Source organism: Urocampus carinirostris, chromosome 6 (assembly GCF_059441175.1).
Source record: "Urocampus carinirostris isolate Australia breed hairy pipefish chromosome 6, RoL_Ucar_1.0, whole genome shotgun sequence".
Classification (NCBI taxonomy): Eukaryota; Metazoa; Chordata; class Actinopteri; order Syngnathiformes; family Syngnathidae; genus Urocampus; species Urocampus carinirostris.
In genome coordinates, this window is record NC_142354.1 from 13730499 (window position 1) to 13757208 (window position 26710).

The 26710-nt window shown below is 42.7% G+C and overlaps 1 long non-coding RNA gene across 3 annotated transcripts in view; it reads left to right on the top strand.

The window, feature by feature from the left end:
- The window catches only part of LOC148363873 (uncharacterized), a 120088-nt gene that overhangs the window by 68735 nt on the left and 24643 nt on the right, over positions 1-26710 (top strand). The window contains exon 3 of one of the 3 annotated variants that reach the window (XR_015850624.1): positions 9665-9729. The exons of 1 other annotated variant lie outside the window; for it this stretch is intronic. This is a non-coding gene — a long non-coding RNA (uncharacterized LOC148363873). Of the gene's footprint in view, positions 1-9664; positions 9730-18189; positions 18290-26710 lie in introns of all 3 variants that reach the window. One more of the 3 variants, XR_015850623.1, reaches the window with a different exon arrangement.

Sequence of the window (26710 nt, forward strand, 5' to 3'; positions counted from 1 at the left end):
TCTGAGACTCTGCAGGCTTTTCCCTAACAGCAGCAGGTTAAAGAGGTTGAGAGATGGCTGGGTGGGGTCACCTGCATTCCTGGTGGCTCTGCAGGTGAAGCGAGAGTTGTAGATGTCCAGGAGGGGCATTAGAGGGAAACCAATGACTTTTTCTGAAGCTGTTCTCCTGTTCTCACGAGTCTGTCAGCAGGACATGGTGGAAGTGCCATACCGCACGGTGATGCAGTTGGTCATAATGCTCTCAATGGTGCCTCTGTAGACTTAGGGCATGATAGGGGTTAGGATGTTTGCTCTCATGAGTTTGTAGAAAAAGTACTAAAGTTGATGGGCTTTTTTGGCCATGGGTATGATGTAATGGCTCCAGGCCAGAATCTGGTTGATAAGCACACTTATCACAAACTGAAGAAGAAAGTCTTGTGAGGAGAAGCTGGTCGTCTTGGCGAGTGAATGTATTGAGCAGGAATCAAAACGTTTCAGGAACGTAAGGCTGGCGAAGTTGGCGAATGGTCTGATTGTGAGCAACTGGGCAGAGGAATTGTGAAAGTTACTGGAAAAATGGGGTAATTCTGCCATTTTTTGAAAAAGGAGAGGGACTGCAGGCACCAAACCATGACAGGAACTCTTCTTTCATAACTGAATTAACTTTGTCCATTGATTTATAATTACTGCTCATGGGATTACAGACGCTCCCCTACTTACAGACCATTGGGCTTACGTAAAACTGTAGATACGATTCTAAATATGCATCTCAGATATTATTGTTTTTCATGTCTTCAAGGACACTTGGTTATAGGGCGCACTATGGGATTTCTAGCAATGTATAGCAAATGCCTGGAAAGTATGTTAATTTTAATAAAAAGCTCCTTCTAAACACGTTTTCCCTAAATTTGTGATCCCAGGTACAATGGAGCATCGTCCGATTTGATTGGAATTGCAAGCTCGTAAGTACCTAGCAAGTGCTAGCCTGCTTCTCAGCACCACCTGTAGATTAGTTTATTACTACATTTTTCACAAAATTGTAAACTAAAGCTCCTTTATGACACTTTTCCCTGAATTTTTAACCCCAGATACCGTCTACCTTAGTCCGATTTGATTGGAATTGCGAGCTGGTGATGTGTAGCCTTGGCGCTATCTGGCAGATATGCGGAGGGCTCTTTGCTCAGGGAGAAGCGAGATGATGCCCGGATAAGACGTTGAGGGATACGTTCTCGGTGGGGGCACGCCAGGGAATTAAAGGTGTCCTCTCCCATCTGGGAAAAAATGGTCCTTGCACCTGACACTGCCAAGCACCTTTACTCAAGATAAGACCTAATCTGGACTTGCTTGTATCTTTCTTCATTTGAGTCAAGGTTATAAGACCAACATCCTGCCTTCTACGATCAAACTACACAATAGTGATAAACTCTTTCAACTTATTTTGGGTAAATATTTGCTTTGTATGTGCTTGTTGACAGGCCAGGCAAAATTTATGGTTGCCGTCGATATTTGTTAATCGAAATTGGGTAAGGTGTCCGAATATATTTTTTTGCTCAGTGGATCTGGTCCAAGACGATTCATGATAGCATCATTGTTTTATTATTTCTTAATTTGTATTGTGTGTGTGCGTGTGTGTGTGTGTGTGTGTGTGTGTGTGTGTGTGTGTGTGTGTGTGTGTGTGTGTGTGTGTGTGTGTGTGTGTGTGTGTGTAAAGACGCTGCCCTACTGATGAACGTGATTACGGACGATCGTTCATAAGTTGAATTTGTTTGTAAGTTGCTTCAGTGCAATATTTTGTATGTTAATGTATGTTTGTTTGTATGTTTAAGGCTTGTATAAGTAACCTGTATTGTTTTGTACTAAAGAATAATAATTTGATAAAATAATATGCTCTATAAAGATAGAGAAGTCGAACTTACTTTTGGAAAATGAGCTTCAAGAGTTAGGCGACTTCCTCCTCTGTGGTAGAAAGTGTCAGAAAAAAAGGGATCCAACCATTTTCTCAACCACATCAAGCTTCCTTTTCCACTTTTATTTCAAAAGAAACGGCTCGCCTCTTCTCTAGACTTCACACCCACCATATTGAATTGACGCACGAGATATTAAACAATAAAAATATAAAAGTTTTTAGCGCACTGGAGATACAGGATAGAATGTTTGCACACGAATTAGGAAGAATAAGCTGTATTGCTGGGTGACTTCTCACAGCGCCACATGCCGGTAGTGGTGGAAAGAAGCACTACAATACTATGTGGTACTCCGAAAGAGGTGCACAATACAAAATCTAGCTAACAGCAATGTCTGGATATTTATCGACTCACCTAAAAAAATGCTCATATCTACCATTGTTCGTATCTCGAATGTTTGTACGTATGGGAGCGGCTGTATGTGCATATTTGTTTGCTTCAGTATAACTCTTCATAGGACTTTCTGAAAAGTTATCCTCTCTCATCCCCTAACCCAACAAACTCCCTGAGGTTTGGTAACCTCCGGTCACAGCAATTCCATGAGAACCAAACCCGGGACCCAGAGCAACGCCACTGACCAGCCAGCCCCAGTCAAATGGCGCGGGAGTGTTTTCATATCGCTCGATATAAGAGCAATTATAGATAAATGCACGATCTGGGAATGAATAATCATGGATTTAGACGTATCACTGTGTTTTATCACTGACGGTCAAAGTCTTTATTAAGCACTATGGAACTCAACAAAGAGAGACAATAAGTTTGGTGTCGTGAGGTGTACCCATTGACAGGACAAGAAAGTTTGATCACATTACACCGATTTTAGCTAACCTGCATTGGCTCACTGTTAGCTTAAGATGTTTATCTAAGGGTTTGTTGGTAGTGTACAAAATCATGCATGGACTTGCTACCTCATATCTTCCAGATTCATTTTCCCCTATGTTCCGGTCCGGAGCCTTTGCTTTGAAAATGCTGGTCTACTATTGATCCCAAGAGCCAAGAAGAGAACCGTAGGTTTCTAGAGTGTTCTCCATTCAGGTCCCTTGACGTTGCAGAAAGAAACATTTTATTATTATTAGAGACTTTAGATTCGCACCAACACCGCAAAGGTTTTGGCCACACAAAATAATTGTTTGTTAAAGTCGTGAGGTTTGGAAAATGCCATAACGAGGGACTGGAATACTATTTTATCCCACAGAGTAAAGTGTAGATAGTGATGACAGACAGTGGATCTGAATTATAAAGGTTTGTTCCAATAACCTTTGTCAAGCGAGGAATAACAGAGACATAATCCTGGCACCGCGCTCTTTCGATTGCTCCCTTGCTGTCACTTGACACAAATAAGACAGTGACGCCAGGGATGTGGCGTTGCGGGAGGGGGAATGTTGGGGATATGCCATCTTTTGACCCCCAGATGCATTTCAGAAAAGGTCAGTCTGACAAACGTGGTTTTGTCAATCCGCCGCCGCGACTTTGTCAGTCCTTCGGCGGGCGGAGTTTTGGAAAGAAATCTTCCCATTCGGATTCCGCACCACCCACTGGTCGCTCGCCCTAGAGAGTTGGACTAGGGTGGGGGTAGACGGGGTGTGACCTTCGCAGCTACCTTATCTAGCCGAAAGGTCACAGTGAGGGCCTCTTAAAAAGCAGAGGGGTGGGCACGATCGATCGGAAGGCTTCTTTTATTTATCTCGGTGGACATGCTGCTCCTGGTGTTCTTCCAGGCCAGTGGCGGGGAGGCGAGATACCCATCTATTAGTGTTGCAGATATCCTCCTCCTTACCTCTCCCTTGTCTCACACCTACGCACCCCCACCCTCTAGTTTTTGTGAGACAGGAGCTCGTTCCATGACAAGAAACTCAGAGGTCAACGCAATGGGAAGAGTCACATCCCTGGGTCAATGCAATCAAGTCATGTCGCAGGCTAATACAGTCTTTATATAGTTTAGAAATGGGATCATCTTGATGGAAAGTGCAAAGCTATTAGGAGACCGGGAGTAAACGAGACATCATCAAAAGACCGTGCAGTGCTGTGTCCGTCCCCTTTGAATTGTACAGTGCAGAGTATAGTGGCTCGTCTTTATCAAGGTTTATCTTTCAACGGCGCAATAGGTTGGACGTGGTTGAATCGATCAAGGGATTTGATAAGATTGGCAAGATAATTATGCAACGGAATGATTTATCTTTGGACTAGAGTATCATCGCTCATCGACAATGCAGGCCAGCTGTGTTCGCCGTCTGAACGTATTTTTGGGACTATGAGTCATACTTATTTCCTATTGTTGTTTTTCTTTAGGACGTATTATACGTGAAATCAATTGATGTAATTTCAGTGTTATCTGGTTCATCATATTCCGCACAAAAAATGGATTTTAGACACCTTGTTTAATAAATAACAAAAAATACATCATTTTCTATGCATTTTTGTCCAAGTATGACTCATAATACAGTGCGACGAATGGAACTGATAATATGTACAAGTTATCTTGATTTATACTCAGCAAATTCCAGTTTAGAGAATGAGTAGTAGAGCATCTACATTGAGACTGGGAAGTTTGAATTTAATTTCCAGGTGGGTCATAACAAAAACCATGAAAACTGGACGCCTTGCCTTGATTATTAAGAGTTAAATTCAGTAAATACCACTTTAGACTATGATAAACAGGACATTTGTCCTGAGACTGGAATATTTGAGTTCAATTCAGAGTTGGGTCGTACCAAAAAAAACAATAAAACAGGACCCATTACATTACTGTTTTTTTATTGGAAGGTTCAGCCTAAACCTTAGCCTGGTTCTTTTATCTTACACACTAGCGATGCTGGAAATAAAAACCAGGAGACTGCATATTCCTGTCTTCCTGGATACCAAAAAGATTGAGCAATCTTTCAGCATGACACGGAATAAATCATATTTAAAATAGTCAAGTCAAGTCATGTTTATTTGTATAGCCCTTAATCACAAAGAGTCCGTGTAATAAATTCTAGCATCCTTCAGAAAAATAAAAAGATTAATGGTGGAACACAAGCAACCCCTAGAGGGAAATTTGTTTACTGATTGCAGTAAGTCAAGTCAAGTCCTATTTATTTGTATAGCCCTTAATCACAAAGAGTCTCAAAGGGCTGCACAGATCAAAGACTTTTGCAAACTACAAACTATTATGACACCATCCCCTGATCTAAAACCTACATGAGGGCAAATAATACACAGATATTTTCAACATAAAATATAGGTTATTCATATGCTATAGAATAGAAGTATGTTTTAAGCTTATGCTGCCTACTCACTAAGGGGCAAGGTGACTCAGCCTCACCAGTGTGCCAATGTGTGACTCGTTAACTGCTTTAAACTCGATAATGTGTGCTTCTGGATAGGAAGGCGCCCAGCAATGACCAGGTACGGCAACCTATGGACTCAGCTCAAGTCTTCTATCGAATATCTGAGAGACCTAATCTAACAATATCATGGAATTAAGATTTAAAATTTGTGGGTATGATCCCCAAGTGACGATTGTCAGCTTTACTGCAAAAGCCGACAATGTCCGGCAGACCGAGCAGTCCATGATTTTCTAGGCTGTTTTGATGGTTCTCTGTATTGTTCTCTTGTCTGTTGCTGTGCAAATGTTTCATATGTTTCTATACCATACACTAAAAACATTCCCAGAATAGACCAACGGCACTTTTGCATGTCATAAACTAGCCCACCCAGCTAAACTTTTGCCAAATATTTCTCTATTACCCTGCCAACACGGTCAATTAGGCCCCGCCTTTTATCTCCTTAACCAGGGTTCTCATCTAGCGCTTGTGTCACAGGCCTTCGCTATAAATAATTCAGAAGAGAAGGGAATAATTTACAGCTCCCGTCTTACACAGTCAGGCTGTAAATTCTCAATGAGGTGAAGGGGGGGATATAGTCGGGGAGAAGGGGAAGGTAGACGATAGGAGGAGAAGGGGCTGCGGGGAAGCGGTCCCAGGGGGCCCATAGTCTCACACAGGCAACATCATAAAGTCACCATTAGAACGCTGTATTTATAACAGAGGGTTTGCCCAAGGCTGCGGCTGTGATCCGACGTTCTCCTTCAGATGCATAGACAATTTCTGTCTCCTCCACTTTTCGGAACGCTAATCACGTCAGCATAATAGTGCATGCTAGGAGGGGTGGGCGGATCAATACCAATGTCGATAGTATCGATACTAAAAATATACTCGGATAGCATTGAGACTATTGTCCTGGAATAAATTCTTTGTAAAATAATGTATCCTAAATGCTGAAATTTGAAAATAAATTCGAGTCAAACTGTGATCTTTGAGAATCTGGCCAGGAAAAAGCAGGATTTAAGGGTAGAAGGTGAATATTTATATTAAAGATATGGTTACATTACAGTTTCAGGTAGAGGAAATACCGATTTTCGAAAATGGGCATCATGGCGTCTTCACAATATTCAGTAACATAATGAATTCATAAGCAGTTACATAACATGCGCATGCTTTGTTTACAAGTACTTGCATTTTGGGTAAAGTGCTTGGAAATGCGTACATATTTCTCTGAAGACTGACCTGACCGACTTTTAAATTAAGATAAATAAAATGTGTCTGCTTACAAATAAAATGAGTCTAGTCAAGCGCGTCTAATAAACTGCTCGTACATGCACATTTCGCAATGGAATGTATTTTACCTGTCATCTTGACATTGTACAGCATTTGTATTTTTTATTTCATTGAAGCTTTTTTTGGTTTTCCTCCATTGGACTTTGTTCTAAAATAGTTTTAATACAAATATTTTTTTTATTTTGGTTTTACGCTGATAACGCTTTTTAATGTTATTTATTTAAAAATGAAAAGTTTTTAGTGTCTAAAACCTTTCTGCTAAGTTTATCGTAATAATTATCAATCTAAATGGGAAGAGTTCAATTATTCAATGGTCATAACATTTCCACACTAAATGCATCGGATAGACGATGTATCAATCAATACAACTATGTATTTACTTGGATATGAAAGATGTAGAACCACTGCTCCTACGCATTGAGAGGAGCCAGTTGAGGTAGCTTGGGCATTTGATAAGAATGCCTCCTGGACGCCTCCCTCGGGAGGTGTTCCGGGCATGTCCCACCGGCAGGAGGCCTTGGGGGCAACCCAGGACACACTAGACAGACTATGTCTCTAGGCTGGCCTGGGAACGCCTCGGGATCCTGTTGGATGAGCTGGAGGAAGTGGCTAGGGATAGGGACTTAGCCTCTTACAACTGGACTTCTCTTTTAAGGCTGCTGCCCCACGACCCGACCCCGGATAAGCGGAAGACAATGGATGGATGGATGAAAGATGGCAAAATTCCCAGTATCACCCACCCGTACATGCTAGCATTAGCAATGTCGGCATGATAATATATTATGCTAAGTGTTCTGAGGATGTCATAAAACACACACCGTGTTCTCTCTCTAGGGCTTTTGTCCCTGTATGGAATACAGCTGTGCGCCCGCATCGCAGGATATCAATGGCTTAATGAGGCGAAGGCGCTTCCTGATCCACGCAACATTGCTTCTTTGGGAGGGTTACGGAGAGCGAAACGGCTTTGTGTGCCGATAAATGCGCCCACCCGGCCTGCGTGGAGCATACTCAGGGTTTGCCTGAAATGAAACTAGCTACACAGGAATCATTGTGTTTTTGTTTCCTAATGTCCAGTGTTTTCTTTGTACGTCAACTACATCATTGAAGCTCATTAAACCGAAGAACTTTTAGGTCGTTTGTTACACTTTTTTTTTTTTTCTGGTTTGGACACCAATTTACGCGCGAAGCAAGTGTATTACCATATTTATTTGAGTAACACACAGATCTTTGTACATAAAAATGTTGGTGTACATTATAAACAAGGTCTGTCGTTGAATGTGTTGGAAGTGTTAAACTTTCCGTTTGTTTGGTTATACTGGAAAGAGAAGAACAGGAACTAGAGATCTGGACAATCGCCTGGACATAGTACGACTCAGTATTAGATAGAAATGAGCACAAAAAATTAAGTTATTGACCAAAACCCCTCAAGATATTGCCACCAACATCTCCATCAAACACCAAGAGTTTGAACCTCTCACCAAATGCAAATACTTTGGAGCTGTCATCTCAAGAGGGGTATGAACCAGAAACCACAGCCGCACTTGCTAGACTTAAACCCATCACGTTCGGACACGCCGGCGAGCATTCGTGCTGCTGCACGAATCCTCTGGAAAGAAACAAAAACGCAAAAGATCACATGGCGAATGGTTCATTTAAAAAAAAAAAAAAAAAAAAAAAAAAAAAAAAAAAAAAAAAACAGCGAGAGAGAAGCCAGGCCCAGTCAAGCTTGAATTAATGATTGACATTTTAGGCCCGAACCGGATTTCTTTTTTGAAGTTTACTGGAGGGAGTGGAACATTTTCTTTAAAAGTCTTAAAATAATGCTTAAATTTGGCTCTGAAAAATGCATTAAGAACCCTGTCCCTTATATTATGACTGATGCAACTTAATCCCTGCTCTGCAACCAACTAGAACTTGCAGTTGCACCAGTGCTCCAGATCAATTTTGGAGAATTAACACAGACGCTCCCCTACTTACTTATTTTTATTTGCCTTATGCTGTTTTTCCTTGCCCCTGAGCAGGTTTCAGATCAGGGGATGATGTAATAACAATTGTGGCCTGTACAGAGCTTGAAGACATTTTGTGATTAAGTGCTATACAAATAAATGTGACTTTTCATGACTCTGTACTAACTGATCTAATTAAGATTTTATTCCTGACGCAATATTGCCCAGTCCCACCTCATTACATGTAGTGCCTTGATACCATATGTGAGTGGTAAAACAGATATGAAAATAGCATGTAATCGTACTCGGAAAACAGAAGGGCATTCAAGAATCCCCAAAGCTTTCTCTCCCAATGCCTAAAAAAGCAATAAAAGCAGCTAGCGTAGGTTTTGTTTATCCGTACCGTTCATGCGTTTACTGTCAAATCTTGTTTGGGAATATAATTTCCCTTTAACTGGCCTTTTGCCTTTCTGGCACTCATGTCAGCTGGTCTACAGTGGGGCCCCGTGCATGGGAATAAATTCCTTTTATTTAAAGCTAGCCACAGGGGTCGGAGAGCCTGATCTGTCATTGGCAGTGTAATAAACTGAAAGAGAGTTCCACATAAACACCTCCGACCAATATGAACAGGAAATGAAAATGCAGCCACAGGAAGTTAACCCTTCATGCGGCGGCATCGCTTGAGCAAACGCCTCATCTGCCTTTGTTTTTTTACGGAGAATGGGCCCCCAGGTCTGTCTGGACCTGCATTAATTGGTTGTCATGAAGAGATACCACTAACACGACAAGGTTTCGGTGTCCAATCCTTTTTAATGAAAGAGTAAAAGCGTAGTGGGGGGTTGTATTGACCCGCTCCTGAATAACCAGTTGTCTCCGGCGATCGATTACGGCACAATGCGACACAATGAGGAAGTCATGATTTGTGAATGACGGCCAAGGTTAAAATATATTGCCTTGGTTCCTCACTCGGAGTATATCGGTGTTTTCTTTGTCTCTCAAATATTCCTGGTCATAGGCTTAATTCCGGAGGAATGTAACAGTGAAGGGAAAATCATTAGAATCTGTTCGGTATGAAGAGTCAATCACAAGAATTCTTTGCCGAGTAGTTTATTAGAATGAGCTTCAACATTCCCAAATGTATTTATCCATTTATTTTCCCAGTTATCTCTACCCACAGCTACTTGGAGCTGAGGTGGCTTGGGCGTCTGGTCCTGATTCCTCCTAGACTCACTGATTCTTAAGGTGGGAATAGCAGCGGCGGCGAGACATTCACTCACTGAATCGTTCCGTCATGATTTGTTCTTTCTCTGATTCGTGAGACGGAAATGTCAGCGACTGCAAGAAATTAACTCACTAGATCTGTCCACTGTTTCACATTCGGGACGGAAATAGCAGCGTCTTCGCCAACTAAATCTTTAGTAACAATAAATTCCAGCTCAGTGTAGGAAGAAAACACTTCAGGAAGTGATTAGTTTACTTGTTTGTTGAGGTGGTTTGGGAATCTAATCCGGATGCCTTCTGGACCCACTTATTCCTGAGGTGTGATTAATTCTAATTCGTTCATTCTTAATTTGTTTTTTTTTTCTCTGATTATGGAGACAGATGTGTCTGCAAGACGTTTTGCTCACTAGATCTTTCTTTCTTGAGCTGTCCACAGTTTCACCCTCTAAGGCATAAGCAACACTAACTAGGACTTTTGTAACAAAACATACCACCCAGTAAAGGACAAAACATTTCAGAAAATGTTTCTTTCACTTGTTATTACGTTCAGAAAAGTTGGCTCACTTATTCGTGATATGGGAATAGCAGTGTCCACACAGAGTGTTCACTGACTGAATCTTTCCTTCTCGATTTGTTCTTTTTTTTTGATTCCTAACATGGATATGTCAGCAGCTGCCGGATGTTGTCACTTAGGTTGTTCACCGATTAAATAACTATGTCTTTTGTTCCAGCAAAAAACATTTTACGGATTTCTTAACCGCCCAAATCGTCGGGGCACCACAGAGGACCAAACTCTGGACTACACTGTTGAAGGCTCCTGGTCTGAGTTTGGACCGTCCATTCCTTGATGTTGTGGGCCCAATTCTTTTTCTGTCTTCCTATTCTTCTGGCCTTTTTGACTGTGCCCTGAAGAATGTTCTTGGCTGTCTGGTGACGTGACCATACAACTGCAAGGCACAGTTGACAACGGTTGAATGAATGAGTTAAACCTTATTTTGGAAAAAAAAACAAAAAAAAAAAAAACAATGCTACGTAACATGTCCGAAAAGGACAAAAAAAAACATGCCTATTTTATCGAACCCCCAACGTCTTTAATAATTGTGTCTTACAACTAAATCTCTTGTGTATTTACACGTAGCAAACACTTCATGAATATACATTTTTACACAGGTTCTGTGGATGCACAGTAACGTCATCATTTTTATCGTCACATCACTGTTTTCACCCTCATCATCATTGATTTATCCATAAACTTTTAGCTGACTATATAATAAGCATATCTTTTTTCATAACAATAATTCTCATTGGTGCTCATTGTGGCAACTGACTGTTTAGTGGTGTGTGTTTTCCATCATACTAAACATATTTGGACCTGCTGCTAGAGGGAATCCGCCCCGATGCAGCAGGACCATCCATTGCTAAGTGTCCTATATTGTGCTGTAAAAAGTCAAGACATGGGAGCTTGAGCCAGATGCTTCCAGCATCAATCTCCCACTTGTCTGCCCTAACTATGAATTGTGAAGGATATGTCTGTTTTGTGTTCTTCTGCATCTCTATGTGATTGTACCCCCCATTTATTTCACCATCATCACTAACATCATTTATTCACCTCATTGTTTTGTTTATCAATATAGATTCAAATTGGGATGGTTGTGCATAATATGATGGTGACAGGAACATAAAAACCATAACAACATTCAACAATAACATTAATAGTCATATAAATGATAAAGATAGTGATTAGGGTGGCACGATTAACCAAAATCTGATCGACGTTGCGATGTGACGTAGTGCGATTGTGTGATTTAAAGGATTTTCAGACGGCAAACGCAACATAGTTCCCCAGAAGAGGGCGCTATTTACTTAAATTACAACTCTTAGTAATCATATAAAATGCACCTAAAATCATAATCAAAGAGGTACCCAAAGTAAATGGAATTCTGTTATTGAACCGTTTAGAGATACTGTACTGTTTTGGTCTCTTTTGAAAGCTCGTAAGTTTTGTCCCAAACTAAAATAAGCACTGCAAGTGCTAATAACTTGAGCAATCTAAGTTGGAACACGCAGAAATCGTAAGCTTTTATTCTCGACAGATTATTTGTTTACTTATTTTTTGCAATCACATGCAAGATGGGTGTAGCATTGGGCATCTTAGCTGTAAAACAGTTTGGGACAAATGCATGAAGCCTTACATAGTCCCAGGTAAAACTTGACCACATTCTGAAAAACTAAACATTAGTATTTTGCACTTTTTTTGAAGGGTATGTCTAGGCATTTCCAAAAGTGGCAATTTGGAGAGTCTAAAAGACCAGTTACTGGTGACATCATACAGACACCACTTTTCTTCTCAACAGCCTGTCAGCTCGCTGGCAGGTTAAAGCATGTCACTAATATTAGCCCTTGCATGCATAAGTGGAATGAAAAATTATTTTTCAAAATCTTTTAAAATAAAATAGTTGTAATACTGTCATATTCCAGGTATTCCTCATAAAACATGTTTTCCCCACTAGTTATCAACCCCTCTCATAGAAGAGTGTATGAACTGGTAGGCCATGCATCCAAGGGTTAAATACAAAACTAGCACAGAAAACGTACTTTCCTTTAAAAACCTAAAATTGCATCGAAATTGCAATTCTGGTATGACAAATCGCATATAGTTTTTTTCCCAAAATGGTGCAGCCCTAATAATAATAATAATAATAAAAAAAACCTTAAATATTAACTTGACATATTCATTGACTGTATATGTCATGAATACCGATATGCATCACCTGTGCCCGCTTCTTTGACGCCAACTGCCTCGGACTCTGATTGTCTCTCTGTCCCTATTCAAGCCCACTGCTAACTTTCCCCTTTTGTCAGTCCATCTGCAAACCTCAATTATCACTCGGCAAGCCTTTTTTCGAGCCTGACTCCCACATGTTTTTGCGCCTGTCTGTCCTCCGGCTTCGACCCGTTTTTTTTATCCTGACCACTTCTATTCTCCCGTCCCGGCTTTCGATCTCTTTTTGTCCTCACGTCTACTCTCCTGTCCTGGCTTACGACTCGCTTACGACCCCGGCCACGTTTTTGCTCTCCTGTCCCGGCTACTGACCCGTTTTTATGTTCCTGACACCGCAATCGCTCGCCACGGAAGATCTACTTCCGCACTCAGAGCGACCTGCTTCCCGCATTCAGCAATCGCCGAATCGTGGGCGCAACCCTTTCTCTTCCTTCATTAAAACTTGTGAGAAACGCAACGCAATTGGGTCCTGTTTTTATAAGAATGATCAGTAAACATAGTAATATTTATAATAATAACAGATTAATTATTAATTTTACCAATCTGTATTGCCACTAATCACTAAATATATTCATACACCAATACTATGATAATAGTGAAAATAAAGGTTAATGAAAGTTATAATAATAATGATACCAGTATTAATACAAATAACAACTTTAATTATTTGCTTGAACCATCCATTTGCTTTATCATCCAGACCCTATTTTCTTCCTCTCTGTACTTTAACAATTTTGTTTTTTTGTATATTGATTTGAGCAGGTGAATATTTACACATTATTTATGCTCATTATTTAATTTGTTCCAAAGTTTCACTCCACATAAGCCAAACACATACTTTTCCTGGTGTTTCCCACCGGTTTGATCTTGAAGTAATATATCCCCTCAAGTTATAGCTACAGTTCTTTGTAGTGCACCATGTGTACCCTTCAGGTAACCTTCAAAAAGTGATTTGTTCACTCGTTTTTGCGTTGAGAGGAGCCAGTTGAAGTCGAGCATCTGGTTCGGATGCCTCCTGAAGACCTCCATTATAAGATGTTGTAGGCATTTCCCATCAGATGATCTCTAGGCTAGACTGGAAACACCTCGAGATTCTGCTGCAAGAACTAGTCGAAGCGGCTTAGGCAGGGAGGTGCCCGTACCTTGCAAAAGATTCAAGGACGGATGGACATTTTCTGAAAATATTTGAACTTTTAACCGAATCGTTCACGAACTACACCAGGAAAACTCGACCCTTCAAGGACGCTCCTCTGACTCGTTCCTCAGTGTCCTCCGTCATCCTCTCCTCTCACTCATCTTATTCCCTGCGGTATGCCCGTCAAAGGACAGAAGCTTCGGCTGGTTCTTCAGCATGCCAAGTTTTGAAAACGACGGTAACTGAAAGAAGCAGGGAGCGGTAGACGGACAGAGGCCGAGACCATTCATGCAACTTTGAGAGTTGAGTGAATAAATTCCCTGTCTACTCGGAAACGGGCGCACTCACTCTGGAAAACCCGGCACGCATGCATAAAATCCTCAGGGTCGCAGGCTCGGGAGAGGAGAGATTTTTTTTCCACGGGGAGATTGATAACGCACCCCGCTTCAAACGGTCGGCCTGACTTTTAAAGACCCGGATGAATTGTGTCTGGAGACGGGTCAAGGGCGATGCGGGCGACGGGTGGGCGAAGAAGGTTTGCTTATCAATCGGAGAGTCATGAGAAAGATTGCAATCGGCCGAGTTGGGGTCCTTGAGAAGAAACGACGAGAGAGTGTTGAAGCTCTGTTGGTGGTTGAGAGATAGACAATTCATTTCATATTTGAAAGGAATAAGGTTTTGTAGAATCTGGTTTTGTTGATAGGACTACCCAAAAATACTTTAATTTTTTGTACTTTTTTTGAGTTCGCAATACGAGTTTAGGTCACTCATAATAGGTTCATTTTCATTTTGAATTGATTTACTAAAACCCCAAAACATAAATGTGACGAACTACTAGTATGGTAGGATAATGACTGGCAGGGATTATATTTTAAATCAAAACAATACTGACAATGTGGTTACTACAATAGTGCATGTAAAAAAAAAGTACTTTGTCAAAGTTTGAGGTTGTTTTTGTTTTGTTTTAATGTGTATTTTCCACTTTTGTATGTTTTTTTTTGCATGGATAATGTACAGAAAAAGACAAAATCCCCTTTGAAAGGTGTTAAAAAGTATTCCTCAGCGTGGAATAGGAATTTAAAAAAAAGACCGAAAAAAATATAAAGCAATTAATACTCACCCCAAAAATCCATTCAAATATTTTAGCATTTAAAAAAAAAACTATTCTGAGAACAAGAATAATCAAAATGTTGAGGTGGCAGCCCCACCAACCGACTATCCTGCGGAGGGCTAACAACTCACCCAGGAGAAACCCCCTTTGTTATGAAACTGACCAGAGAAAGAAACCGGACTGACCAACACGGTAACGGACCCCAGCCTGCCCCCGACCAACGAGTACGGATCGACCTACGTCATAAGACCCGTGTCGCCACCTGGAATGTCCAGACACTCCTTCGCCCCGGAGCTGCCACCCTGCAGTCCCGAGAGCTCTGTCGCTATAACATCACCCTGGCAGGGCTCTGTGAATTACGATGGCAAGGCAATGGTGAAACAACAGCTGGCAACCATTGCTACATCTGGAGTGGCCCAGAGAGTTGGACCAGCCTTTACGGTGTGGCTCTTGCCATTCCAAAAGCCCTCCGGAGGTCCCTCATCAGCTGGACACCCATAAGCGACAGACTACTGTCTGCTCGCTTCCTCCACCATCACGGCAAGATGACAATGATCGTCGCCTACGCCCCCACCAATGTCGCTGATGAGGATGCGAAGGACGCGTTCTTTGACCAACTCCACCAGGCTGTCGACCAAGCCCCACCACACAACGTCACCATCATCCTCACTGATGCCAACGCCACTCTATCGAGCAATGATCGGTCCCCCGGCTCACCTGTCGGCACCACCTTCATTGACAGCACAACAAATGACAATGGCAACCGCCTCCTCCTCCTCTGCCACCAAAACAACCTCTGTGTTGCTGACACCTGGTTTCCCCGGAAACGCATCCATCACTGGACGTGGTACAGCCCAGATGGCAGAACCAGGAAGGCATTGGACCACATCCTGATATCACGACGCTGGAAGTCGTTTGTAACCAACTGCCGGGTGTTCAGAGGAGCACAGCTTGGCAACACAGACCATCGTCTGCTGGTGGCCCAGCTCAAGCTAAAGATCCGAGCCAACCAGCACAAGACTCTGCCTCGCCCCGACTCCTCCCGACTCAGCGACCCCAACATCGCCAGAGACTTCAGTTGCTCCATCCGCCGCACTCTCGATGCCCTGGCTCCTGACAAGCTGACAGACTGGGCGGCCTTCAAGGAAAGTGTCCTCCAGTCTGCTCACAATGTCCTCGTACGCCCGCGATCCTCCCCGAGAAAGCCCTGGATATCAGAGAGGACACTCAACATCATAGACCAGCGGCGTGAGGCCAGGCTCCGAGGCGACCTCACCGAGTATCGGAGACTGAACCGCCTACGCAATGTGGCCATCGCTGAAGATAGGGAGAGGTTTTGGCAGGCAGAAGCCCAACAGCTTGAGTCCGCGGCCAACAACAACAACATGAGCCGCGTATTCAGTCTACTACGCCAAGCCCGTAGCAGCCCACACATGAAGACAGCCCTGGTAAAAGACTCAGACGGCAACCTCATCATGACAGAAGCCAACTGCCTCGCGCTCTGGAAGGAGCACTTTAGCCTCCTCTTGCAGCACAGCACCATCCCGGCTGATCCCACCCTCCTAGTGGCTGCAAACACGGCAGCTCCTAGCGACGCCTGCTGCACAGACCCTGTAACACCCGAGGAAGTGAGAGCTGCTCTGAAGAAGCTGAACACCAAGAAAGCCCCGGGCATCTGTGCCATTACCGGTGAGATGCTCAAGGCCGGCAGTGATGGCATGGTGGATGGCTAACCTGCCTATTCAACCAGGTGTGGGAATCGGAGCAGCTGCCCAACGACTGGACCAGAGGAGTCATCATGCCCTTCTGGAAATGCAAGGGTGACAGGCTTGTCTGTGGAAACCACAGAGGTATAACCTTACTCTCCATCCCGGGCAAGGTCTTTACCAGGATCTTGCTCAGCCGTGCCCTTCCAGCAATCAGAAGCTGCCGCCGTCCCCAGCAGGCTGGCTTTATGCCCAACCGCTCCACAACGGACCACATCTCTGCCGTCCGTTTGCTGATAGAGAAGACCCGTGAATTCCGTAAAGATCGCCATCTGTATATCGGATTCATTGATCTGAAGGCCGCCTTTGACACCGTCTGCCACCCTTCACTGTGGAACATCCTCCAAGCTCTCGGAGCACCACCCAAGATCATAGCCCTGTTCAAGCTGCTCTACAGCAACGCAGAGAGCTGTGTCCGTATCAACGGCATTGACTCCGACTGGTTTACTATCTCCAGCGGCGTTCGTCAAGGCTGCGTGGCTGCTCCCGACCTTTTTAATTGCATCATCGACCATCTGATGTTCAGGGTTAGTGAGCGCATCCCCGGAGTGTCTTTCGGCAACTACCACCTGACTGACCTGGAGTATGCTGACGACACCATCATGCTTCGCACTTCCTACAGGCAGCTGAGAGACGCTCTGAGCATTTACAGGGAAGAAGCAGCGCGGCTTGGCCTCCAAGTGAGTTGGACGAAAACCAAATTCATGTATGTCGGTGATGGACCAAATCCACCTCCCATCCAAATTGGTAGCGACATCGTAGAGCCTGTCAAGAGCTTTGTGTATCTGGGGTCCATGGTGACAGACAATGGGGACCTAAAACCAGAGATTCTCCGCAGAAGAGCCCTGGCAGCATCTGCTCTGCAGTCTCTCTGGAAACCACTCTGGCGGCACCAGACCATCGCACGCAAGACGAAGCTCCACATTTACAACCTCGCCGTACCCTCTATCCTGCTTTATGGCTCAGAAACATGGCCCCTGAACGACACCCTGGCCACAAGAATCGACGGTTTTGATAGCAGGGCTCTCAGAACCATCGAGAACATCAGGTGGCCCCAGCGAGTCTCCAATAAAGAGCTCAGAGCCCGCACGTGCCAGCCCCGAGCATCTTCCTTGGTCGCACAGCGCCGCACCCGCTGGTTTGGCCATGTCCTTCGTCTACCACCAGACCATCCGACACGAGCCATTCTCCAGTTTGACCCAAAGGCCGCAGGCTGGAGACGACCACGAGGGAAACCCCGCACTCGATGGCTCGACGTCATTGCGGGCGACCTCCAACAACACGGAGTTGCTGTAGAGGATGCAGAACAGCTGGCACAAAACCGCCAGCATTGGAAAAACCTGGTTCATCTGGTCGGCTCAACGCACAGGGACGGGACCCCCCGACCTTCGCTGGAGCAATAATCAATCAATCTATATATATATATATATATATATATATATATATATATATATATATATATATATATATATATATATATATATATAGTTGAGTAGGACCCCTTAGCCACCAGGGTCGCCATTTCCTGTGGTGTGTCTTGGGCAAGTACAGCCTGATGGCGCCCATCCTTCTCCAGGCCTTTCTGCTAAACTAAATATTGTATTTTTTTTTTCAAATCTTATGTGTCCAAATTTCATAAGCACCCGACCAGACAATAATCCCTCAAATATTTTCACCCGCCCTGCAGGCCCCACACAAGACGAACGACCCCACGCTACCGAGTGACCTGAATCAACATGATTGGAAGCAACGTCCTCCATTCAAAGAACATCCGAGAAGAATAACAGGTGGGAAGGTCTTTCATAATGGACAATCAATATCCAGAATTTACAGCACAGAACAGCCTAAATGCCAGCCTGCCCTTTGGCCTCTTATCACTGCCCAATCACAAGCAATCAAGCTCTTTTGAAGACTGATGAGACGCGCACACTCCAGCGCACAAAAAACAGCATCGGCAATATCGCCAGCCAGATTAAAGAAAGGTTAGAGACAAAGGTGACGTCTCCTCTTTTCAAATGGCAAGCGCGTCGTTTGACATGTAGCGAGAGGGTGAGCGCCCGGGTGAACAAAAGGATGGCGTAGCGCGAGCGAAAGGGCAGAGGCGGTAGGAGGGTGCACTGATGGCGTGGGGGTGGCAGGACTTTAATTAAAAGGATTATATTGAGGTGCAGCAAAGGGAGCTGTCCGCCGGGTACGGATGGACTACAGTAATGAAAATGATCCCCGTCAAAGGAGCCGTGTAACGCTGTTCCGATCGTTTATTCGGAAAACTGAAGAATAAACGCTCGTCCAGCATATTTGCAACCTCGGAGTCGTAAATACACGTTCGAGGTCGTAAAAATTAATGACAAATAATCAACGGTGTTCAATTAGATGTTGTGCGACAGGGGTGGGCAATTTTTTCAGTAACGTATCCAATTTTTCTCATTTGCATACATGAAAACACATACACGCAGCTATGGACGTGCTATATCTATTTTTATATCAGTTTGTAAACAATATGTTATGTCAATTCGGTTTTGAAACGCTCAGAATTGAAGCAAAATACTACATTAGGTCCCTGTTTTTAAGGACTAGTTTGCACTATGCCTCCACCATGTCTCCAACCAGATCAAACACCTGATCCTGGAATTTTTGCCAATTTCTGGCATAGGTTTACTTCTAGGTCGGTAAAATCAGACTGGCATCGCCTTGGGAAAGGTATAATGACAGGTTGGCATTAAACATGGTGATCAAGTCTGCAAAGGTGAAATGTATAGGGCCCCTATCCAGAACAGGTTTTCCCCAGCGTCCCGTAAGAGCCTAGATGAATGACAAATCACACGGGTGAGGCTGAGGTTCAAGCCCTTCAAGTCAAGGTTCATTTTTCTGAAGAAGGGGGAGGTGAGGAACAAGTTCCGGTTTTCGATCTTGGAACAACCAGTTAAGAGCCTGGACAGGCTCTGTAATGCAACTCTGTGAGACTGTGATGTCAGCCAGAAGGCTAGTGAGCAACTGTCAGTGTGGCTCACCAATGTGGAAATGTTCGACCTGCCTGGTAGATTTAAAGCCTGGATCTAAAAGCACAGGTACTTGTGGCCTATCCTTGTCTATGCAGTCCTGCTTACAAGTATTCAGTCCCTTGAAAGAAAGATCAATGGCTTTCTTTTGACGTGACTGTGAATACTTTCCGGATGCACTGCATATAAATTGTCATGATATGTTTACCATTTTTGTTCAGAGGGCCGGATTGAAAGGGCCATAGTTTGCCCACCATTGTCGTGGCAGATTAAAGTCATCATTGAAAGTCTTGTGGGCGTGGCCAAGCGAGTTTTCCATTTTTAATGTAAACGGATGCTAAGTTTGTCGTATCTGTCCTCATTAATTCTTTATCCGTAGAGATATAATGAAGTCTTGGCGGCAGGGGGTCTGATGAGTTGTCAATTAGGGGAAAAAATGCCTCCGAGGTGCAGTTATTGATTGCGGCCTGTCTATTACACGATAGTAAGCGTCACTTGTCATCTTCTGCTTGTCCGTGCTTGTCCTTCAGTCACACTAAGAAGCCTGTAACTTTTAAAGGAGATGTAACCAACTTTTGGAGCTCATGTCATTCGAAATGCCATTTTTTAAATAGAAAGTCATAACATTAGCACTAAATGTTTTAGTGGGTTTGGGCTAAATCTCGACTGGTCCATTTAAGGCGTGATATAGTCGAAAAATAGATGTCTAAAATAGAGTTGTGTTTTGCCCAACCAATGTGGACCAGATTTAGCCTTATATTGGTTGTTGTTGCGTTAACACTGTTTAACTTACCGAATATCCCTTATTACAAAGCACACCGGATCAAAAAGTGCACCCCGAACACAACAATCTTTTGTGAGATAATTTTCATATTAGAGGCAAACTGGACTACACATGGGATTAAAACTTCAGCAAGAGCCCTCCAATTTCATTTTACTGTTGTATGATAAACAAACCATTCATTCAACTGCAATTATTATGAAATGAAATGAAATGATCTGCATTTATATAGCGCTTTTCAAGTCAATGACTTCCCAAAGCGCTTTACATTGTGCTTCACATTTCCCAATAGCGGCTGTGATCTGTGCTGCCATGTAAGGCGCTAACCTGCTTATTGGGGGTATTGGGGGTTCAGTGTCTTACCCAAGGACACTTCGGCATGTAACACGGACAAGCCGGGATTCGAACTGGGATCCCTTAATCCTAAAACGATCGCTCTACCTCCTGAGCTACCGCCGCCCCATCATGTATTATGTATTGTGTGTTATTGTTTGTATTCTATAATTGTTATTTTGTAACAGTCATATACAGACGCTGCCCTACTTACGAACAAGCAAGGTGCCCGACGATCGTTGAATTTGTTCGTAAATTGCTTAAGTGCTATATTTTGTATGGAATGTATGTTTGATGTTTATATAAGTAACCTGTATTGTTTCGTACTAAAAAATAAACATTTCACTAAATAGTATGCTCAATAAATCTAAAGAAAGTTAAGTGAAACTTAGTTTTGGAAGATGAGCTTCAAGAGTTAGGCGACTTCCTCCTCTGTGGAATAGTCAAGTTATGCTTAATTCTACCGTCGCTGCCATACTTATGAACGAGATATGGTCCGGACAATCGTTCATGAGTTGAATTTGTTCGTAAGTTGCTTCAGTGCTATATTTTGTATGGAATGTATGTTTAAGGTTTATATAAGTATGTTTGAAATGAAATGAAATGTAATGATCTGCATTTATATAGCGCTTTACAAGTCAATGACCTCCCAAAGCGCTTTACAATGTGCTCCACATTTCCCAATAGCAGCCTTGCAGCCATATAGGCGCTAACCTGCTTATAGGGGGTATTAGGGGTTCAGTGTTTTACCCAAGGACACTTCGACATGTAACACGGACGAGCCGGGATTCGAACTGGGATCCCTTGATCCCAAGAGGACCGCTTTACTTCCTAAGCTACTGCCACCCCCTGTTTAAGGATTGTGTACATACCGGTGTATTCTTTTGTACTGAAAAATGAACATTTAATGAAATAATATGCTTTATAAAGATAATAAAGTGAAGTTCAACCCACTTTTGGAAGATGAGCTTCAAGAGTTAGGCAACTTCCTCCTCCGTGGTAAAAAGTGGATGAAAAAAAGCGTTCCGACCATTTTCTCAACCACATGAAGCTTTCTTATTCCACTTTCATTTCTTTACACTTCACACCAACCATATTGAATGGATCCACCAAATATTAAACAATAAAAGTGTCAAACTTCTGGAGCTACAGTATGTTTACAAACGAACTAGGAACAGGAAGCCGGATATCTTCATCTGGGTGGATGCTTGGTTAGCTCTCACAGTGCCACACGCATTATAGTGATGTCCTATACTCTGTAAAAGGTGCACACAATACCAAATCTACCTCACAACCGTGTCCGGATATTTTTCGAAATCCCTAAAAAATGTTAGTATCTATCGTTTTTCGTAATTAGAATGTTCGTAAGAAGGGGAGCGTCTGTACTCTTAGTCGGTAATGACGTTATCTCGGGGTAAGTTTACCCATTGAGGAATGTTCGCAGATTTTCACTCCGCGCGGTTAATTCTGGTCGATAACCGGGGTATCGCTGTACTTCATTAACAGCATACCTTAACGAAAACATCGAGATTTGACGTGATTTAATGTGTTGAAGAGGACGCGTCTTGAAAGCACGTCTCATAAATCGCAGCCGATTTTTGCAATTCAGTCCACTCGGCCTTCCAGACGCGAAACAGGCTTTTCAAACTTCTTCAACAGAGATAAACTTGCTGTGTCCGCCTCAGACTGCGTTATCGTTCTGATCCGTTATGTTGCACCCAACTGCCCGGTTTCCCACCGCTGCCGACCGAGATTAGCATTATCTCGGACCACCCTGTCACAGAACCCGAGTCTTCTGTAAATGAATTGGACCGGGTGGACAGAAAAGCTTCAACTTTGGTCACCAACTGTCTGCCACGTCACTGTTTTCTGCTAAGATAATGCTAGTTTGTAGCATAGAACAATATAAACCTGCTCGATCTGTCTTGAGGAAGGTGACACTTGTTTACTCGTTAGAGTAAAAGGCTCATTTCCACTAGACGAACACATTAAAATATAGAAACCCCTCGCTACTTCACGCTATCACTGGTTAATGAAATGAAATGAAAAGAAGTGAAATGAAATGATCTATGAAATGATCTGCATTTATATAGCGCTTTTCAAGTCAATGACTTCCCAAAGCGCTTTACAGTGTGCTTCACATTTCCCAATAGCGGCCTTGTATTGCAGCCATGTAAGACGCTAACCTGCTCATTGGGGGTATTAGGGGTTCAGTGTCTTACCCAAGGACACTTCAACATGTAACAGTAGCTCTACCTCCTGAGCTACTGCCGCCCCCCTGGTTCACTTCTTCAAAAAAAAGACTAGATAAAATGAGCCGATTGGCCAGCACCCTTTGACTTGAGATCTTGCTGAGAAGAGTTTGAGTCTTGCTCCAGTCAGGCATTCATGTCGAACTCTCTGTTCTCTTTTTTGTTTGTTTGTTTGTTCGCTCTCTCTTTCTCTCGTTTGTTTGTTTGCTCTAACTCGTTCTGTCTCTCGTTCACTTGCTCTCCCTTTTGTTTGTTGATCTCTCTCTCGCTCTCTCCCGCTCATTTGTTATCTTTCGTGCTTACTCTCTCTCTTGTTTGTTCTCTCTCTTTCTCTCTCTATCTTCCATTATTTTGCTCTCCAGTTTGTTCTGTGGTTCGTTCCCTCTGGTTTCTTCTCTATTGTTTGTTCGTTCGTTTGCTGTCTCGATTGTTCATTCGCTCTCTCAATCATTTTTGCTCTCTCTATTTTGTTTGTTCACATTCTCTTTCAGTTGTTCGCTCTCTCTTCCTTCTTCACTTTCTTTTGTTCGTTTGCTGATTCTCTTTTATTCCCTCTCTCTCGATTTGTTTTGCTCTCTCTTCATTCTCTTCTATTCGTCCTCTCTCGTTAGTTTATTCTCTTGTTCATTCTCTCTCACTTGTTCTCTCTTGCCTGTTCACACTCTGGTCACCTAATAACTAAAATGGCTGCGCCCTGTTTGGCTGCGGCTGCATCGGCTCGCTACAGTTTAACTGTACGGGTCAGGTGTATCTACATTTTGTTCTGTGTGCATGGTTGCAAAGAATGACAATAAAAGTAAATTCTTCTATTCTTCTTCTTCATTCGTTCTCTCTTTATTTCTTTCATTTATCACATCACTCTCTATCTTTCGGTCATCTGCTCTCTCTCGCTCAATCACTCTTTCGTTTGTCCACTCTCTCTTATTTCTTCTCCCTCCTGTCCATTTGCTCTCTCTCTCTTTCTTTCGGTAACTCACTCTCCCTCGCTAATATGTTCCATTTTGTTCATTTTCTCTCCCTTATTTGTTTGCTCTCTTTCGTTCGTTCGCTGTCTCTCATTCATTCACTCGCTTTCATTCTTCCGTTTGTTGGCTCTCTTGTTCAGCCTCTCTGGTTTGTTTTATCTCGCCCATTTTCTCTCATCGGTTCTCTCTCATACGCGCACTCTCATTGTTCGTTGTCATTTGTTTGTTCGTTGTCTCTTGTTCGTTCGCTCTTTTGTAATGTGATCAAACTTTCTCGTCTTCCTTAAAAGCCTCGCTGCAGCATTTTGTACAAGCCGAAGGCTCTTGATTTTGGACTTCGGAAGACCGGAGAGTAGTGCATTACAGTAATCGAGACGGGAGGTAAAAAACGCATGAAATATAATCTCCGAATAGTTTGTTTCAAAATTTTTCAAAATTAAAGCTAGAAAAATCCCCACGTTTTTAAAAAAGTACTTTTGAAGAAAAAAACCTCAGTGTTTTCTAGTTAACGTTTTACAAATGATATATACAGTCGTTAGAAAAACGGAAAAGTTGCCCTTGTATGTTGAATGTCGCCATTTGGCAAACACGTTTAATATAATCGCATCTTGCAATGTGCTCCGAGCACACATATCATATTTCCCAATCACCATCTCACCAATCTCAATGTGAAATACAAAACAATGACAAACGACGTCATCCCAGATGGTCAACGGACGGTCACGACGAAGCGGGGATCGCAAATCACTTCAACGCGGAATATATTTCTTCTCTGTACAGTACGCCGGGCGGAATTTCGGCTTCGGGATCGTGCGACGTCTGAGATAATATTACCTCGCATCATCTGAATTTATAAAGGTCAGCTGGAGAAAGGCAAAGCTGTCACAGACAATTTCATATTTCCCAATAAAAAGCATGACTACTTTTCAAGGTGCACTGTACTCAAGGACATTGAATGTGTTAACACGGACTTTCCGCCAGATTTACTGTTGCTCACCTGTCAACTTTTTTTGTTAGCGCTAAATGGCTTGCGAGGGACGTCTGACATTGAAGCCGTGTTAGCATCTAACCAACCCAAAGCTGCAAAACACATTAAATATTTCCGATGGCTGGACATTAAAAGTCCATTTCGTTTTTAATGTAGTGCCAGACTCGCATTAAATCTTGCTGTACGGAGTGTCCTCCTAAGAAAGTACAGTAGATTGACTAACTCATGTGTTTTTGACTTTTTCATGGAATTATGTGGAGTTTGTGGTGTCCTTAAAAACTCTCAAATCAAATATTTTCTTCATTAAGTATGAGTTAAAAATCCTCAACTGAGTTTAAAGAGCCCATATGCTTTATTTTCCATTGCGCCTATTGTTTTTGTTTTACTCTTATCAGGCCTGTTTTCAGAAATAACCCCCAAAACGGTGAAAAAAAGAAGACTTCTAAAAATAAGTGTAAAAGTCTAGATAATAAACGCAAATCATGTGTTTCTCTGCCGCCCTGGCTTTAAGTCAGGATTGCAGCGTTGAGTTTTCAAATTGCGTACTACACCTTTAAAGCCAGTGTTGTACATGTTTCCATTATTGCAATCCTTTATCCCCTATCCCACATTGCTTAAGCGGGCTCAGGGAGAGGGAACATTTTAGCAGGAAGCATGCTGTTCTGGCCATCCAAAAATTAAACTATTATCTATTATCCCCGTCGAGTGGTTGTCTGGAGCGCTGAGGTGTGCCACCCAAATTCAACTGCACTATTTTTGCCGCGATCTATTATCTCCAGTTGACCATTGCTGAAAGATTGGGCTTACCTTAATCAGGTATTCTCTGAGATATTTACAACTCAAAGAATATCATGTTTTTGAAACACACTGTATATTAAAAATCTTGGCATTATTCAGTTTCAAATGATATTTTCTACTGTAGCTATTATGGGTGGTGAATAAATTATTCTAACAAAGAATTTATTGACCAATTGGATTAAAGAGCCGAGTTTATTCTTTTCAAAACTGGTGTTGCCTTTTTTGAGCACCACATACGTTTTTAGATCATTAGGTCAGGAAAACCGATGAAAAACCTTTTTTAGTTATTCTGAAGGGTTTCTATACACACTTTAAGTGACTTTTTTAGATAGAAAGATAGATAGATAGATAGATGGATAGATAGATACTTTATTCATCCCCGTAGGGAAATTCACACTTCCAGCAGTATCCTTGTGTTGAAAAAGGTCGCTGGCTTTGTCCCACCGGTTTGGCCGCTAGCTTGATCAAGCTTGGCTTGCTGACATGGTAAGGTTCTCTGGCTGCTTTTTGAGCTGAGACTTGGTCAGGACCAGCCAGGGTTTGGTCCTGTTCTTCTTGTTAGGATATGCCCTCTTGCCTTCTGGCTGGCCAAATTCAGACTGCCCTTGCGAGGTGAGACGTGAACCAGATTTCGGTTCCAGTCTCCAGGGAGGGGAACACCCTCTATGGTGGAGTTGTCACGGCAACCTTTGATGCTGTAATGCAAGCTAAAGCCCCCTCCCCAACCTCACATTCCACCAGTATCAGTCAGATAACATATCTATGTGATTGACTTAAATAACAGTATTCATTTCACATGTGTTAACATTGTTTCATCATTTTCTGACACTGCGAAACTGAATTTTGACCAAACGTTGAATACTTATGCAAGCAAACCAAATCAGAACCAAATCACACACACTTAAAGTTGCTAATGTTTTGCCTTGACTTTGCATAAAGCCATTTTGAGTGAGCTTGAAATTCCTTTCATCCCTTCTCCCCCTCCCTCATTTCCGTGACATTTGAGATGCTGACCTCTATTCAAACTATGTCTCACTATTACAGAGCTAATCCAGCCATGACAATGTTCAATTTCCTCTGGGGGAACAATCC